The 14356-nt window shown below is 43.4% G+C and overlaps 1 long non-coding RNA gene across 1 annotated transcript; it reads left to right on the top strand.

The window, feature by feature from the left end:
- Nucleotides 1-14053, top strand: LOC135392826 (uncharacterized). Its single transcript, XR_010422242.1, has 3 exons — nt 1-139; nt 11320-13877; nt 13955-14053. It is a non-coding gene; the product is annotated as an uncharacterized LOC135392826 (long non-coding RNA).
- Nucleotides 14054-14356: the final 303 nt, after the last annotated feature.

A 14356-nucleotide genomic window follows, 5' to 3' on the forward strand; every position in this document is an offset into this window, starting at 1 on the left:
TATTGACCTGGGGAATAATATGGATTTATGTGGCTGTGAAAATTGACTTTGTGTTTGTGAGTGGGAAAATGTGAGTGTGTGTCTGTGTGTGTGTGTGTGTGCGCGCGCGCTTTTCTGAACCAGGGACCCCACTTGACAAGTAAGTGCTATGTGTTTGCCTTTTCGTGTGACACGAGTGATACATCTATGTACTATTGCGTGAAATAGTGGTTTAAAAAATAAGGGTAGTCGCGTTTGCATTGCTATCTGTAGGATAGGACGAGCGTTTTTAATGGAATTGCCTCGCGAACCTGGTGAAGTCTTTGTTTTGGGCAGTGTATTTTATGAGTGCCCGACGCCGGTCCTGTTGTTGTTTGGTTGTTAGTATGTGTCTGTCACGTTCGTAGCGCTGTTCAGGCTTTGTTTTCCTTGCAAAAATTCAGACTTTATGGTAATAAGCTGTCCGAGTAGAAGTGACTTTCCCTGCTCGCTCAAGATAAATTGTGTGTCCTCTTTCTGTGCTTATTTCCCGCAGGGACAATGCAATTCAGTATTTAGCATTATGCAACAATTATCTGATAGCAGAAATGGGTGTCTTTGTGACAGTTTATTAGCGTGTGCCTCGTTATTTTATTTTTTTTCTCTTACAGCTATGCGAGCAAAAGTGCGTGTAATTTTTCGCTGCTCTTTTCTTATTTTCTCTACTTTTACGCAGCAGAAAGCCTCCTGGTAAAAGCTGAATAGTGTTCTATCAGTGGAAGTGAGGTTGTTTGTTTGATTTTGTTGGGTGCTCGGTATGCTGACGAAGTAAGCCGTGCTTAATCTTGCAGTTATGGGTTTTTGAGCAGAAATGCTGGTATCTGAGCATGGAGTAGAAATTCCTATAGTTCTCTGCTCCCTAAGAAAATTTTTACGTCATTTTCCGTGCAAACCGCTTTTAGTTTACGCGAAATAGAAAAATGAACTTGTGTATGCTCTATGATGATCCGCCGCAGGCTTAGGCCTTTCCCCCGATCACCTGTGTTTTCGCATTCGATGTCCAAACTTATTCAGTAGTGTCTTTCTTGCTGCAATTTTTACCCTTCGCTAATATTTTTTTGTTGTTGTCGTTTTGTGTTAGCCGATGAGCTTCGTAGCGATGTGCGGTAACGCCCAGTAGAAGCGATTTTCCCTGTTCGTTTTGTGTAGACGCTTGGCCTGCGCTTTCTTTACGCAGGGACAACGCAGCTGTGTGTATCGCATTATGCAATAATTTTCTGATAGCAGAAATGAGTGTCTTTTTCTCGTTGATTAGCGTGCGCTATGGCTACAGCTATTGGAGCACAAGTGCGTGCAGTGTGTGTGTGTGTGTGTGTGCTTTTTTCCTGATTTGTGACGTCATCATGGCATGTATGGACTTGTTGAGCAGTGTTGCAGTTTAACCGCCGCTAGTATCTTGTTGGTGTCATGTTGTGCTAGCCGTTGGGTTTCGTAGCGATAAGTGGTGATTCTCCGATTATTCCCCAGCGGTTCGACTTAAGCCTTTTCCCTGCTCACCTAAGGAAATTTGTGTATCCCTGTCCTGTGCTTTCTTTACGCAAGGGCAATGCGGCTGTGTATGTGGCATTATGAAATAATTATCTGGTGGCAGAAATGGGTGTCTTTTTCTCAGTTTACTAGTGTGCGCTACGGTTTCTTGCAGTTACAGCTATTGGAGCACACATGCGTGTAATTTTTCGCGGTGCTTTTCTCCTTTCACTGCTTTTACTCAGAATGTAAATGAGGGGGAAACAGTCAGCATCCAGGTAGAGCAGAAGAAAGCCGCTTGGCAAAGGAGAGTTCATGAGAATAGAATTTGTTTGTTTTTTGTTATATGTCGTTGAGTGTCAGTATTCACTTTGCTCGATATGTCGATGGAGTAAGCTGTTTGCATTTATAGGTATTTGTGCAGAAATGCTGGTATCTGAGCACGGAATAGAAATTCCTATAAAGCACGTCTCCTTGTGCATTCCTGAGTTGATGTCTGTGTGTGCGTGTTTTTTTTTTCTTGATTTGTGACGTCATCGTGGCGTGTCTGAACTTGTTTAGCAGTGTTGCAATTTTGCCCACCGCTAGTATCTTGTTGTCGTTTTGTGTTAGCCGCGTAGCGATGTGCGGTGACTCTGCTATTATTCCTCAGGTCTTAAGCCCTTTCCCTGCTCACTTAAGGGAATTTGTGTATCCTTGTCCTGTGCTTTCTTTACGCGAGGGCAATGCGGCTGTGTATGTGGCATTATGCAAGAATTATCTGGTGGAAGAAATTAGTGTCTTTTTCTCAGTTTATTAGCGTGCGCTATGTAAGAATGAATATCATTAAAGGGACTCTGACCAGAAGTTCGACAAATCTTTCGTTTGCGTCTTTTACGAAGGTATAATATGCCTCCAAGCCACACGCGAAATATTTTGGCTGTACGCGGCGGCAAAGTTTGCCAAATGGGGAGCTGAAAACCGCGGCTTCGCTTTTCCTCCTCAACTCGCGCAATCGGGGTCAAAATCTAGCCTCTTTGAAGTGGACATCCGCCAATTTCCGTGTGCGTGACGAAAGCACGAGGTCCACGTTTCATTGGGCGCCTGGACCGGAAGTTCTGCTGTTAGTGATTTTGTGAGAGCGCCGGCATCCGTCCGGAAAGCGATCTTCAATATGGACGTCGAAGGAAGAAATGCGGAGACTTCGAGCCCGGAACTTCTTTCTCACCTTTCTGCAATCGAGAAGAAAATTCTGCGTGCTGAACAGCTCGGTAGGCTTTCGAAACGTCGCCGATGCCGCGAATGCGAGACGAAGTTAGAGCTCTACGAACATCGGTCACAGATAAAGCAAACAATCGCCTGTCTTCGACAGACAGGTAAGCGATGAGCTTTTAACGCACACTGTGATCGAACATGTAAACGTTCTATGAAATTTCGTGTTCTGATATTTAATGCGCACTTGCTGTTCATGGTGCCGGTGTGGCTGGTGTGTCATAATGCCGAAGGAGATCGAATGCTTGTGCTGTAAAGAAGGTCGAAAACACTGCCGAATGACTCCAGTATGAGTGCATTACAACCCACGAAGATTTCCAACTTCTATGCTTCAGTATGACTGTCCTGAAGGTCGCATATTGACCTCCGTGGGCAGCGCGAACCTATGAGCGACTATATTCACAAGTAAGTTACATGTGTCCTTGTCGAACGATGTTAAAATTCGGGCGCCCAAAACTGGTTTAGTCCTGCATTAAAGTCGTTAAAAGCTCCAGTACAGGGCGCAGCACATAAAAAGACTATACAGTACACAACTTTGAACTGGAGAAAACCAATACAGGCAATTTTGTAATTGTCAGTGTGCTGTGTTCTGAGTCACACTTTTATGTATTGCCCTGTGCATAAGGTTTTACCGTAGGTTTTTAGCGATATTTAGTGTTCTTGATTGTCGATTCAGTGAAAAGTAAAAATGTTGGTTTCTAAAAGAGCACAGCATGTGTAGTAATGTACAAGGTGTGGGCAGGTAAACTGCAGTTGCTCTCTGGTACATGTAGAAATGACACTACACACACACACTGTACTGTAACCGGTTACCTATTTGCCTAAACTATATTTTATGTACATCTGTGTAGACGATGCATATACACTGCGTATCGCCAGTTTGCAAGGTGAATATGGCACAAGCTTGGGAAAAACAAGAGCATGGTCATCCCAGCCTGTGCAATGAAGAGGGTCTGGCAAGCCTTTCCCACAGAAAATGCCACAGGCTTCAAGTACCAAGATCCTAACTGGAGGTACCTCTTCGCACAGCTGGCCTATCGCATTTAAAATAATTAAGCATCTGTATTTAGGATGATTTATAGCTCTCAGGATGATGCATGGTTCATGAGTTCAATATGTTGTGTTGAAACACAACACTAGTCCTTTTGAATGAGTCTTGCGGAACGATAGATGAGCACTCCTTTCGTGACATTGTGTACCATTGCTACAGTGAACAATTTCTTGAGCAAGACTGATGAACGAACGAAAAACAGAGTCTGTCTTCCAAATATGTATGTTCCTTGTAACTTCCGTATTTGTTAAGTGACCCATGTTGATGTCCTCCCTCATGTAATGCCTGCGAGGGCCTTTGAGATATATTCATAAATAAATAATTATCAAAACGGGAAAAAGATGTAACACCTATCCTCTCTTTGTGTGAATGATACATAAACATTCTCAGAAGATTTGTACATAGTCACACTTTGCCTCATTTTGCCTAAAGCCTAGTTCCACCTCTTACATCATCTCCACATCTTCAACCTCCAAATCAGTACAATGCTAAAGTAATCAGCTACTACATAAAAAGAGGGAGGGGGAGGAAAACAACAGCTGGCACATTTAAAATTCGAAGAAACCCTGGTACTTTCACAGGACTACTCATGGCTCAGTCCTGGATCAGATCCGGATGGAAAACAGCTTTCCTGGGCCTCAGTGATAGATTCCTTTGATTGCACTGACTGTGAGGCACAACCCATTGGCTTGGTGGCAAGTGGGCTTGCATCTGATAGTACAATTTGGAATAAAGGGAGCAAGGAACATCTCTCTACGGTCTTAAGAAGGATATCAACATTACCTGTCAATGTACACCATTGCATGTTACTTTCAGTAAGTACAACACTCCTCAAAGCAGTTACCATTCGTGTTGGGAAAGCATGCTGAAGTTAGCTCAGGCAGTGCATCCAGAACTGTGAATCAGGTTCATAGAGAGCACCTGGTGAGAGGGACAGCAACAGTGTCCAGTAAAGACTCTCCAGGAATTTTGTGCAGGTTTGGGGGTCACACCTTTTAATAGTATTGATGGAAAGCAGGGCGTGTGAAACACTGACCTCTGGTAGATGATTTCTTGTTATTTACAACCAGGCACCCATGTTCCAGTAATCTAGAAAAAGCATTGGCTATCTTGGAGGAAATTGCTAATGAATCTGAGTGTCTTTTGTGGAAACAGGTTGTAACTGCCTTTCTGTCCACCCTTCTTAGTTGCCCTAGCAAAAGCAAATATGTAATGCTGTACACCATATCTGATGCTAGCACACTAATTGCTTTGAGTGTTCTCACGCTTCTGAAATGGAGCTACTTTGTACATACGCTGTGCCATGTCGGCAAGAACATAAATCAGACTGCCTTTATTTTTTTAAATTAGCCCTTCAGTGCTTCATGTGACTGCAAGAATGGTATCCCCTAAACAATAGGCAATGAGAATGATTTCTGCAATGTATTGAGCTTTGTAAAACAACAACTGTATTTAAAAATATATTCCAAAAGCCGGGTGACGACCTCATAATGTAGCGTCCTTTACTGCAAACACCGCTCAACACAACGATTAAAAACAGAGCGTAAACGTTTTGTCGCCTATCCGGGTGGCATCATCAGTACAACAGAGGCCAAAGATGAGCACATCAGCCTATCTAAGAGGGCATCATACACATCCGATAGGGGGCCACGGTTTGTATTACAGGCTGCAGCATCACGGCTGATAAAGCAGGATTCTAAGAACTTTCTAGGGCCCCATCGCTAGTCATGTGCAAAGGTTACTGCACCATCAAAATATATGTCCCTTAGGACAGCAATGGTAGACTAATTCAGTCCTGGTTAGCTAAGCTAAGCATTAGTAGCCCTGGCAACGTCCCTTGTGTGCTCTTATAGTCTTGTCCCACGTCTTTTGTCTATCTCGCCAATGTAGGTTGCATCACATTCTATGCACTCAACTTGATATGCACAGTCAAAATGCCTGATGGGCACAGTGCCCTCCAAATAGCGTATGAAATACGTTGGATGAAAGGTATGCGCACCACGGATTTGACTCCTTTGATGTTGTTTTTGATTGTTCTCTGTTGTAGGGATGATGCCACCTGGATAGGCAATGAAACGTTTACTCTCTTTATTCTTAGTTGTTGTGTTAAGCCGGTGTTCTCAATAAAGGATTTTACATTATGAACTTTGTTTGAATGATGATTAGTGGCGAACTTCATACCCTGGGCCACTACTCTAACAATTGCTTGTGGTAGTGTGGCGAAATGGAATAACGAGCCTTGTAAACAATGTACTTGGCAATATATTTATTTATCTTTCATAGGTTGATGAACCCAGTGTGGGGTTACATAACGGAGGGGCATGTAATCATACAAGACCGATCACCAAAAGGCCTTGCTTTTGACTAGATTAAAATGTGAAGCGATTGTAACATAACAAATGCTGCATGGTGGCAATATGATAGGTTCTCCTCACGAGTTGTCGCCACGGTTACGGTTAGTTGAGAATTGCATATCCAGGTAGCAGGATCAAATTTTAATTGGGCTACTTTGGCCAACACGCAAGCATAGAGCACAGTGTCAAAAGCCCTTACAAAATAAAAAATACTACATTTACGTGGACCCAGAAATCAAGACAGTTCAAAATGCTGTGAACGAATTCCACTACGTTAGTTTTGCCTGAATGCCCTTTTCTAAAGCCATGCTGGAATTTAAAAAAAGAAATCGACAGACTCAACTTGGTTGCCGACGTGGTAGTACATGATGTGCTCCATTAGTTTACAGGGAACCCTAAAAAGTGGAGCTGGTTAATAGATAGAAGGAGCATAGTTGTCACCTCTTCTGAAGACAGGAATAAGCTTGAGACCTATGTCCTCGACTCACACACATACTAAGCTCCTTTCACACAGATTAACGTATCTTATTCGTTCCAGCTCTTTCACTTTCAGATGTTCATCTCTGTTGAGTGGTCTATCATTCTTGTAATACAGATTGGAACTGAAATGCAGGTGCATAAGGGATGCTCTGAAAGAAGTGTTTGGTTTTAGTCCTCTTAATGTTTCCTAAAACGAAAACAAACTTCACGGTGACTATTCTTCTGAAATGAGCAATTCCAGGATGACGGCAAAAAATATATCTCGCCATATCATTACATCCACCTGGCACTTCAATTGAATAATGGCAGTTGAAAATGATGATGATGATTCAATTGAATGGCGCATAAGCAACTCGGGCTATAGTGCGCCAAAACCATGGTAAAACTGTGACTTGTTAAATATCAGACGATTATACTAAAATAATATACTTTGTTGGTTGGTAAATTGAGATATAGACAAAAACATGATATGATAAAAGTAAGCAATTGAAGAAAAGGCAATTGTTGGCTTTGTGTGACTGATGTCGAGTTTGCCACACTACGTGTTGAATAATAATGTACGCTGATACGCTGTAGCATATAAAGTACAATCATATACACACGCTCAATCAATATGTGGTGGATATGTGAAACCAATATACACATACTTACATTTCAAACTTGAAAAAGGCAGTCCAAGTCTGTCGGATTTGCCAGACTCTTAACAAAGCCAGTAAGCATAGTGTGGAAAGACTGTTTCATCTTCCGAAAGCGGAGGTGCAGCTACCACGACACTTCGTCATCTCAACGCTTCGGAGCGGCATAGCCTAGTAAGAAGCCATCAGAAGGATATGATAAAGATAACTTGGTTGAAAAAGTGGAGAGTTCTGTGGGATACGTAAGAAAGCATACGCGTTACACAACAGATACGAGAATGATCGACTGCACTTGCATGGTTTTCAGTACGTAGACTTGGAACTGAAAAATAAATGTGCTAACCTTGTTGAAACTACTTTTCCGTCAGGACCACACGAGAGCACACTTGGTTTCTTTAGCTGAAGGTATCATCAGGTCCCCATGCTCATTTGAGATGCAGCAGACAGAATTTCGCTGAGGTGAGTGACTGCCGTTGCGGTGCGTCGCTTCGCAGCAGATCAAGAACAGTACACCGCAACGATAGGTGAAACATTCAGAATTTGACGACCAACTCCAACACCAACCCAATGACCCGAACAAAGAGGATGAACCGGGAGTCACACAAGTTTGCAGTTCGCAAGCTCGGCATACGGCATCCATTACAGCTGACCGGATACGGAAGCACATATGGAACGCCGTGTACAGATTGAAAAGAAAATCGTAGAAACTGTTGTAGGTGATAAAAGCAGGGTATATTTGAGGCTCTGTAACAAAAACATATTAACGTAGAAATGCCATTTCATGAAGGAAATTGACAGGTATTGCATAACCACGTGACGCGTTTGAGCCAATTGTGGGTGTTGCGAGTGGCCCCCGTGTCGACGTCATCTTGATGGTGAGCCGGGGTGGCCGGGGTGGATATTCTATATCAACGTATGTTTTCTCGGTTTGACGCTAGGCGTGCTGCACTCGGATGAAGTCGAATGTTTAAAATTCGAGTTTAGAGAAACCGTGGGGTTTTAATGCATAAATTTTTGCATGGAGAGTCCTTGTTGGGTGGTTTATCGACTACAAGTACGAAAGAGCTCCCACAGTTTCTGGTCAGAGTCCCTTTAAGAGTCGGACAAAGGAAATAATCTTGCGATTCAATAAATAATAGGAGTTTTTGTCTTCGCCGCTGCCTTCTTCAGACAGAATGCGATGACGTCGCGCAGTGTTTCAGGTGTCTGTAGCAATGCATTGACCATTACTGGAAAAAAGTGTAGCAATAGAAAAATTGGAGGATGGTGTGCATTGTCCTGGAGGGATTTACGATGAGCACTGTTCTTCGAATAAGAGGAATGTGTGTGCTTAGAAATAGTTTGATGTTGGTTTTCTGCTTTGTTCAAGTTTCTCTCTTCACCTTTTTCCTCCTTGTTGTCTGACAAACATGCGCTGACATGCCCTGACCTGTTCTGTCATGCTTTCCTTCTACATGTAGTTTTTTCTTTTTTACTAGGAACATTCTCGTCTTGTCGATAGTGCTGCCTTGAATGGGAGTAGAGCTGTTCCTAATAATTTTGCTATTCGTTTAGAAAAGAGAGTAGCCGCAAGGGGAATATCACGTCTGTGGCTTTATTCAAGAGGAAGAAAGCGTTATTATTCAGTTATCTGCCTGGCTCTCGGATGGGATGGACATGTCTCGATTAGCTCATTGTATGTAGCCATTGATGGTGTTACGATATTTTGTTGTTTCGCGAGTCTCATTTAGTAAGACTTTTGGAATCAAATGCTTAATTCCAACAATCACCTCTCACGTTTTCTGTTTCCTATGCAATCGTTATAGTAGAATAAAGAAAATAATCTTGGGAAAGTGATTCAATAAGTAACAGGTCCCCTGTCTACAGCGCACACGTCCTTGAGCCACGTAGCTGCATGCTTGGGTCATGCTGCAGCTCTATTTTTTCAGGTGGTCCTTGTCCAGTTGAGCATTAGTAAAAAAAAACAGTGCAGCCCTGGGACAATGTTCTGATGTCACGACCAATGAGCAAGGCCTGCAGGGGGCGCAAGGATTCACTTCTCTCGTGGACATTGGCGGGTGTGGACGCGTTAATTCTGTTCCTAGCAATTGTATGGCAGTTAGTTATTGTGGCAGTTAGTGGAAAAGCGTAGCCTCGTTGGGATTCAGTTTACCTCTGACGGGGTACGGATGTATGGTTCATCACTGGAGTATGGTGTGTGCTTCCGTGGACGGATGTACAATGAGGACTTTATCAATAAGTGGAGTGTGTGTATGTGTGTGTTTGCCACTTTGTTTAAGTGTTTTTCTGTGTTTGCTTTCCTTTGCTGTCTAGCAGTCGTGCAATTTTCCCTCTCGTGACAGGACCCCTTTACGTGCCCAGGCCTGCATGCTTTCCTTTGTTGATGCTCTGTATTTTTTCTTTTTTGACAAGAAAGATTCTTGTTGATCATTCTTGTCTTGACGATGACGATAGTGCTTCCACACCCTTGATCTGGACGTGAGTAGCACTGCCAGATTCTTAATAATTTTTCGATTAAATTAGTTCGTAAATTAACCGCAAGGGGGATAGACGTGTGACTTTATTCAGGAGGAAGAAAGCATCATTATTCAGTTCTCTGCCTGACTCTTAGATGGAACGGACACATGGTTCTGCGCTCCTTGTTAACCATGCTCTGTGTTGATCTTTTGTGTACCTAGTCCACGTTAATAGCCACTGATGGTGTTAGGATATTTTGTTCTTTTGCGAGTCGCCTTTACTAAGTCATTAGGATAAGAATGCTTGCTATGATCAGTTTTCATGCATGGTGCTCTTCTGCAATAGGTTTCCTATGCAACCGTTATAGCAGAATAAAGGAAATAATCTTGGGATAGTGATTCAATAAATAAGAGGTCCCCTGTCTAGCGCGTTCGCGTCCTTGAGCCACGCAGGTGCATGCATGCATGGGTGATGATGTCATGGCACGGCTCTATTGTTTCAAGTGGACCCTGTCCAGCTGAGCATTAGTGGAAAAAAACAGTGTAGCCCTGAGACAATAGGATGACGTCACGACCAATGAGCAAAGCCTGCAGCAGGCGCAAGGATTCACTTCTCTCTTGGACACTGGCGGGTGTGGACGCACTAATTCTGTTCCTCGCAATTGCGTCGGCCGTTAGTGGAAGAGCGTAGCTTCGGTAGGGTTCCGTTTGCCTCTGATGGGGTATGGGTGTGTGGTTCGTCACTGGTGAATGGTGGATTTTGTGTCAAGGGGATTTACAATGAGGGAATGCAGTGTAAGTGTCCAATGACGGTGAGTGTCTTTGGTCAGTCTGTTGCCCAGCGCTCGTGCGATTTGTCCTGACGTGTCCTGACATGTCCCGACCTGCATGCTTTCCTTTGTTGGCACTCTGTATTTTTTTTTCTTTTTTGACAAGAAAGATTCTTGTTGATCATTCCTGTCGTGACGATGACACTAGTGCTGCCCTGAATGGGAATAGTGCTAGAACAATTCTTAATAATTTTGTGATTAAATTAGTTCAGAAAGTAACCACAAGAGGGACAGATGCATGACTTTATAGCGGAGTAAAAAGCATTACGATTCAGTTCTGTGCCTGGCTGTTGGATAGAAAGGTTGTATCGTTCTGCGCTCCCTGTGACTAATGTTGTGGTGGGCTGAGTTGTTGTGTAACTAATTCTTTTGCCAACTTTGTCCCCCTCTTTTGCGATATTCATGCCCGTGCATTCCAGGTGCTGGTTGCTGTTGTCCAGGCATCCCCGCCATTTTCTATCTTTTTCTGCCTTGGGAACGAGAGTAGCGCTGTCGTGATTCTTATTAATTTTGCCATGAAATTAGTTGAGAAAGTAACCGCTAGGGGTGCTGCTGATGCGTGACTTTATAGAGGAGAAAAAAGCATTACTATTCAGTTCTGCACCTGGCTGTCGGATGGAGCAGTCACATCGGTCTGCGCTCCCGGTGACTGCTGTTGTGGTGGGCTGCTTTGCTTCTGTGCCTGATTCTTTTTGTTGATAGCTATTGATGGTTAGCATATTTACTCTTGCTTTTCCAGCCTCTGTATCATGAGTGTTTTTCTCCTTGCATATCCAGAGCTGTCTTAACCTGCCCAGACATGTCATGGTGACATCACAGCTGACGTCACAGGATGTCCGGAACTGGTGGTCGCAGCTGAAGATGCTTTCCAACCTGCCTCTGTGCTTAGTCGGCCAGCGATGGTCAGCGGCGGTTCCGGACCGCTTTCTTCAAGATGGCCGTCGTTGGTCTTCAACTAAACTCCTTCTCTCCACTCTATTTCTATCTTTTTATTTTATTTTCTACCTATTTTTTTATTTTTATCAGCTCAAGTAGCCGGCAACTCGCACTGTGGTGTGGACACGTCTTAGATGCTCCCCAATTAGTGTAATGACTCACTAAATGATCCTAATTACTGTGGGGGGTCCCAATTAACTCTAATTGCCAATTACTGGCGTCCAGGCCTCTGTGTGAGTTTCCGGGTACTTGAGCTGATCATATACTACTAAGGTACACTCCAACGAGCTCTATACGGCTGACATCCCCGGCAGGCCAATTGTATCTAACAACAACACAGCAACAGAACGAGTCTCGAAATTCCTGGACCACTATTTAATACATATTCCGACAGCACTGCCATCCCATGTACAAGACACACCACACCTCCTCAGAATAATCAGACATATAAACAATACGCGTACGTTTGGCAGGGACACAATACTCGCCACGCTAGATGTGACATCACTGTACAGGCGTCGCCACCCTTAAAGGGACCGAAAAGTGAAAAATAACCCCCATATTTTTACCCACTGTCGTGCACAACATCATTGTTTGATAAGACACAGAAAGCATTACTTCTCAATTCGGCATATTTTTTACGTATAAATATTTTGAACATTGCCGGAACATGGACGGTGCTGCCAACAAACGGCGAAAAAGAGAAACTTGGGTTTCGGCGGTTTCCGGTCCAGGGCTCCCAGGGATTGGTCAATCCTTACGACGTGAGAGCTAATTTTATAGAAAACAAAGTTGACGCAGAGGATCTTACAGCTAAACGACATTTTAAAAATGACGCTCACTTCCATAGTTTCTACGTTAATAAAGCATTCAGCTACTTCGCCGCTACGGGCTACGATCCATCGCGCCATCTGCAAGGCCGTCTGTGTTATCGCGTTTATTGTTTACGTCGTGGGTGGTCATGTTGGTCTCGCGAAATAGTAAGTGGAAGTGGATGACATGTTCGTGGCTGCTGTGTCACGTATTCAGGATACCTACATCTGCCTGGTGTCGTTTTGGTGTTCGGGGATGCAAAAATCATGTTCGTTCATCTTCGTTTTCTGCCACAAGAGGAGTGAGCGCGAGAACGAATGTGGTTCGAAACACTGGGCTATATAGACACAGCAGTCGTGTCGTGTGTGCTGAGCTTATTTTGAAGCAAACCAATGCCGGCCGGGGGGGTGGAGGTATGGGTGCCGCGAGTGCAGGGCGGGAGCGGAGGTGTTCGGGCTGGTGCTGAAGGTGCGGGATATTCCTCTAGCTCTGGGTGTCGAATGCGCCCGCTGTTTTGGATCAGTTTTGGCTCAGTAACCCTATGCTTCGTAATTTTTGTAACTGCTCACATGAGAACCCAGCCAATTAATTAACGAGGAACAGAAGGTTCGTTACGCACTGCACCAAGCTAACCACGTAAAAAAAGAAATAAACAAAACATGATTGTGTTCAAACGACCATGTTAGATGGGCCAGGGAGCCTGGAGCCGGGGGGGGGGGGGCAACTGCCTCCCCTTGACAGCGCCCCTGGTTGCAAACTTTGTGACATTTATGGAGTTTTTGGACAGGTGCAGAACATTAGTACGACGTCAACAGTAGGAGAAGAAACCGATGAGAACTGCTAGCTTGTTTGAATTGGAGAAGAATACTTCCTGTGTGAAGAGGTGTAGTTATATGACTAAGGAACGCGAATTAATTTTCTAGAGATGCATCCTCTACACTTGAATGACCATTGAAACAGTGAAAGTTCATTGTCTTATAAGCCCCACTACTGGAATTGTTCAGTGTGTGTCACAGCTGTAGTGAGCCATGCAGGGTTACTACATCATATTCGTCCTAAATTTGTAGAGTTCCCTTTCTCAGACGCAACCGTCATTTTTCTTTATTGCTCTCCCAATCCTATCTCCTGAGGTTCTCCATGCATTGCATGGGCACTGCCTTTTCTACTCATGCTCTCAGGTTCTTGTTCTGTTGAATAAATCTTAACTTGAGAGTTTGCAGCCATCACGCTACTGTGTTTGCCTACTGTGCCTACATGTCTACTGTGTTTGCCTCTATCTATATTGATGTGCCATAACGGTATGGCACATCAACATGCCAATAACCTACCAACAACAACCAAACAACGTTGCCTAGTCCTACTTTTGGATGGAAACTACACGATGTGGTAACATCCACATATATAAAATTTTAGTCGACGGAGATTGGCTGTTTTTGTACAACCTTCATTGTACTTTTCTTTCGTCTCACTTAGCATGCATGAAGAAAAGTTCTCATGTTCATCAGGATGACAGGTCACTGATGGATCTGCAGCATTATTGTCCCTGTACTCTTTTCACCAACAGAGAATACAAAAGTGCACAAATGGTAAAATATAACTAGCTTGTTAAATTCAAAAGGGAAAGACGAAACTGTTTATACTTCTCTTGTCTATTTTGTTGCAGGTTTTATAACTCTATCAAGTACGTCAAAACATCAGAGGGCAGGAAGTCCTACTCTGTTTCCTAAATCCCTGGACAATAAAAAAGAGATATATAGTTTGAGTTGTGACAAAATGTTGCTTCTGCTCTTATATTATATTTCAATTAAATGTTACGATGCATTTGTAGTGTACACTGAAGCCAGTTTCAATTTGCAGGGCTGTCAAAAGTACTTTACAAAAGTACATCTCAATTACAGTAACAGAGAACCTATGCTATCAATTATTTAGCCATTTTGGAGTACTATGCACACCAATGGTGCATGGTTAACTTTGAACCGAGATCAAGGGTTAATAATCCTTGAAGTCAGCCCTCAAGTCCTCCTTTACAAATGTTAGTTGGTGACGTGATAATGAATCAGTTACT

The sequence above is a fragment of the Ornithodoros turicata genome, chromosome 4 (genome assembly GCF_037126465.1).
Source record: "Ornithodoros turicata isolate Travis chromosome 4, ASM3712646v1, whole genome shotgun sequence".
NCBI classification, from domain to species: domain Eukaryota; kingdom Metazoa; phylum Arthropoda; class Arachnida; order Ixodida; family Argasidae; genus Ornithodoros; species Ornithodoros turicata.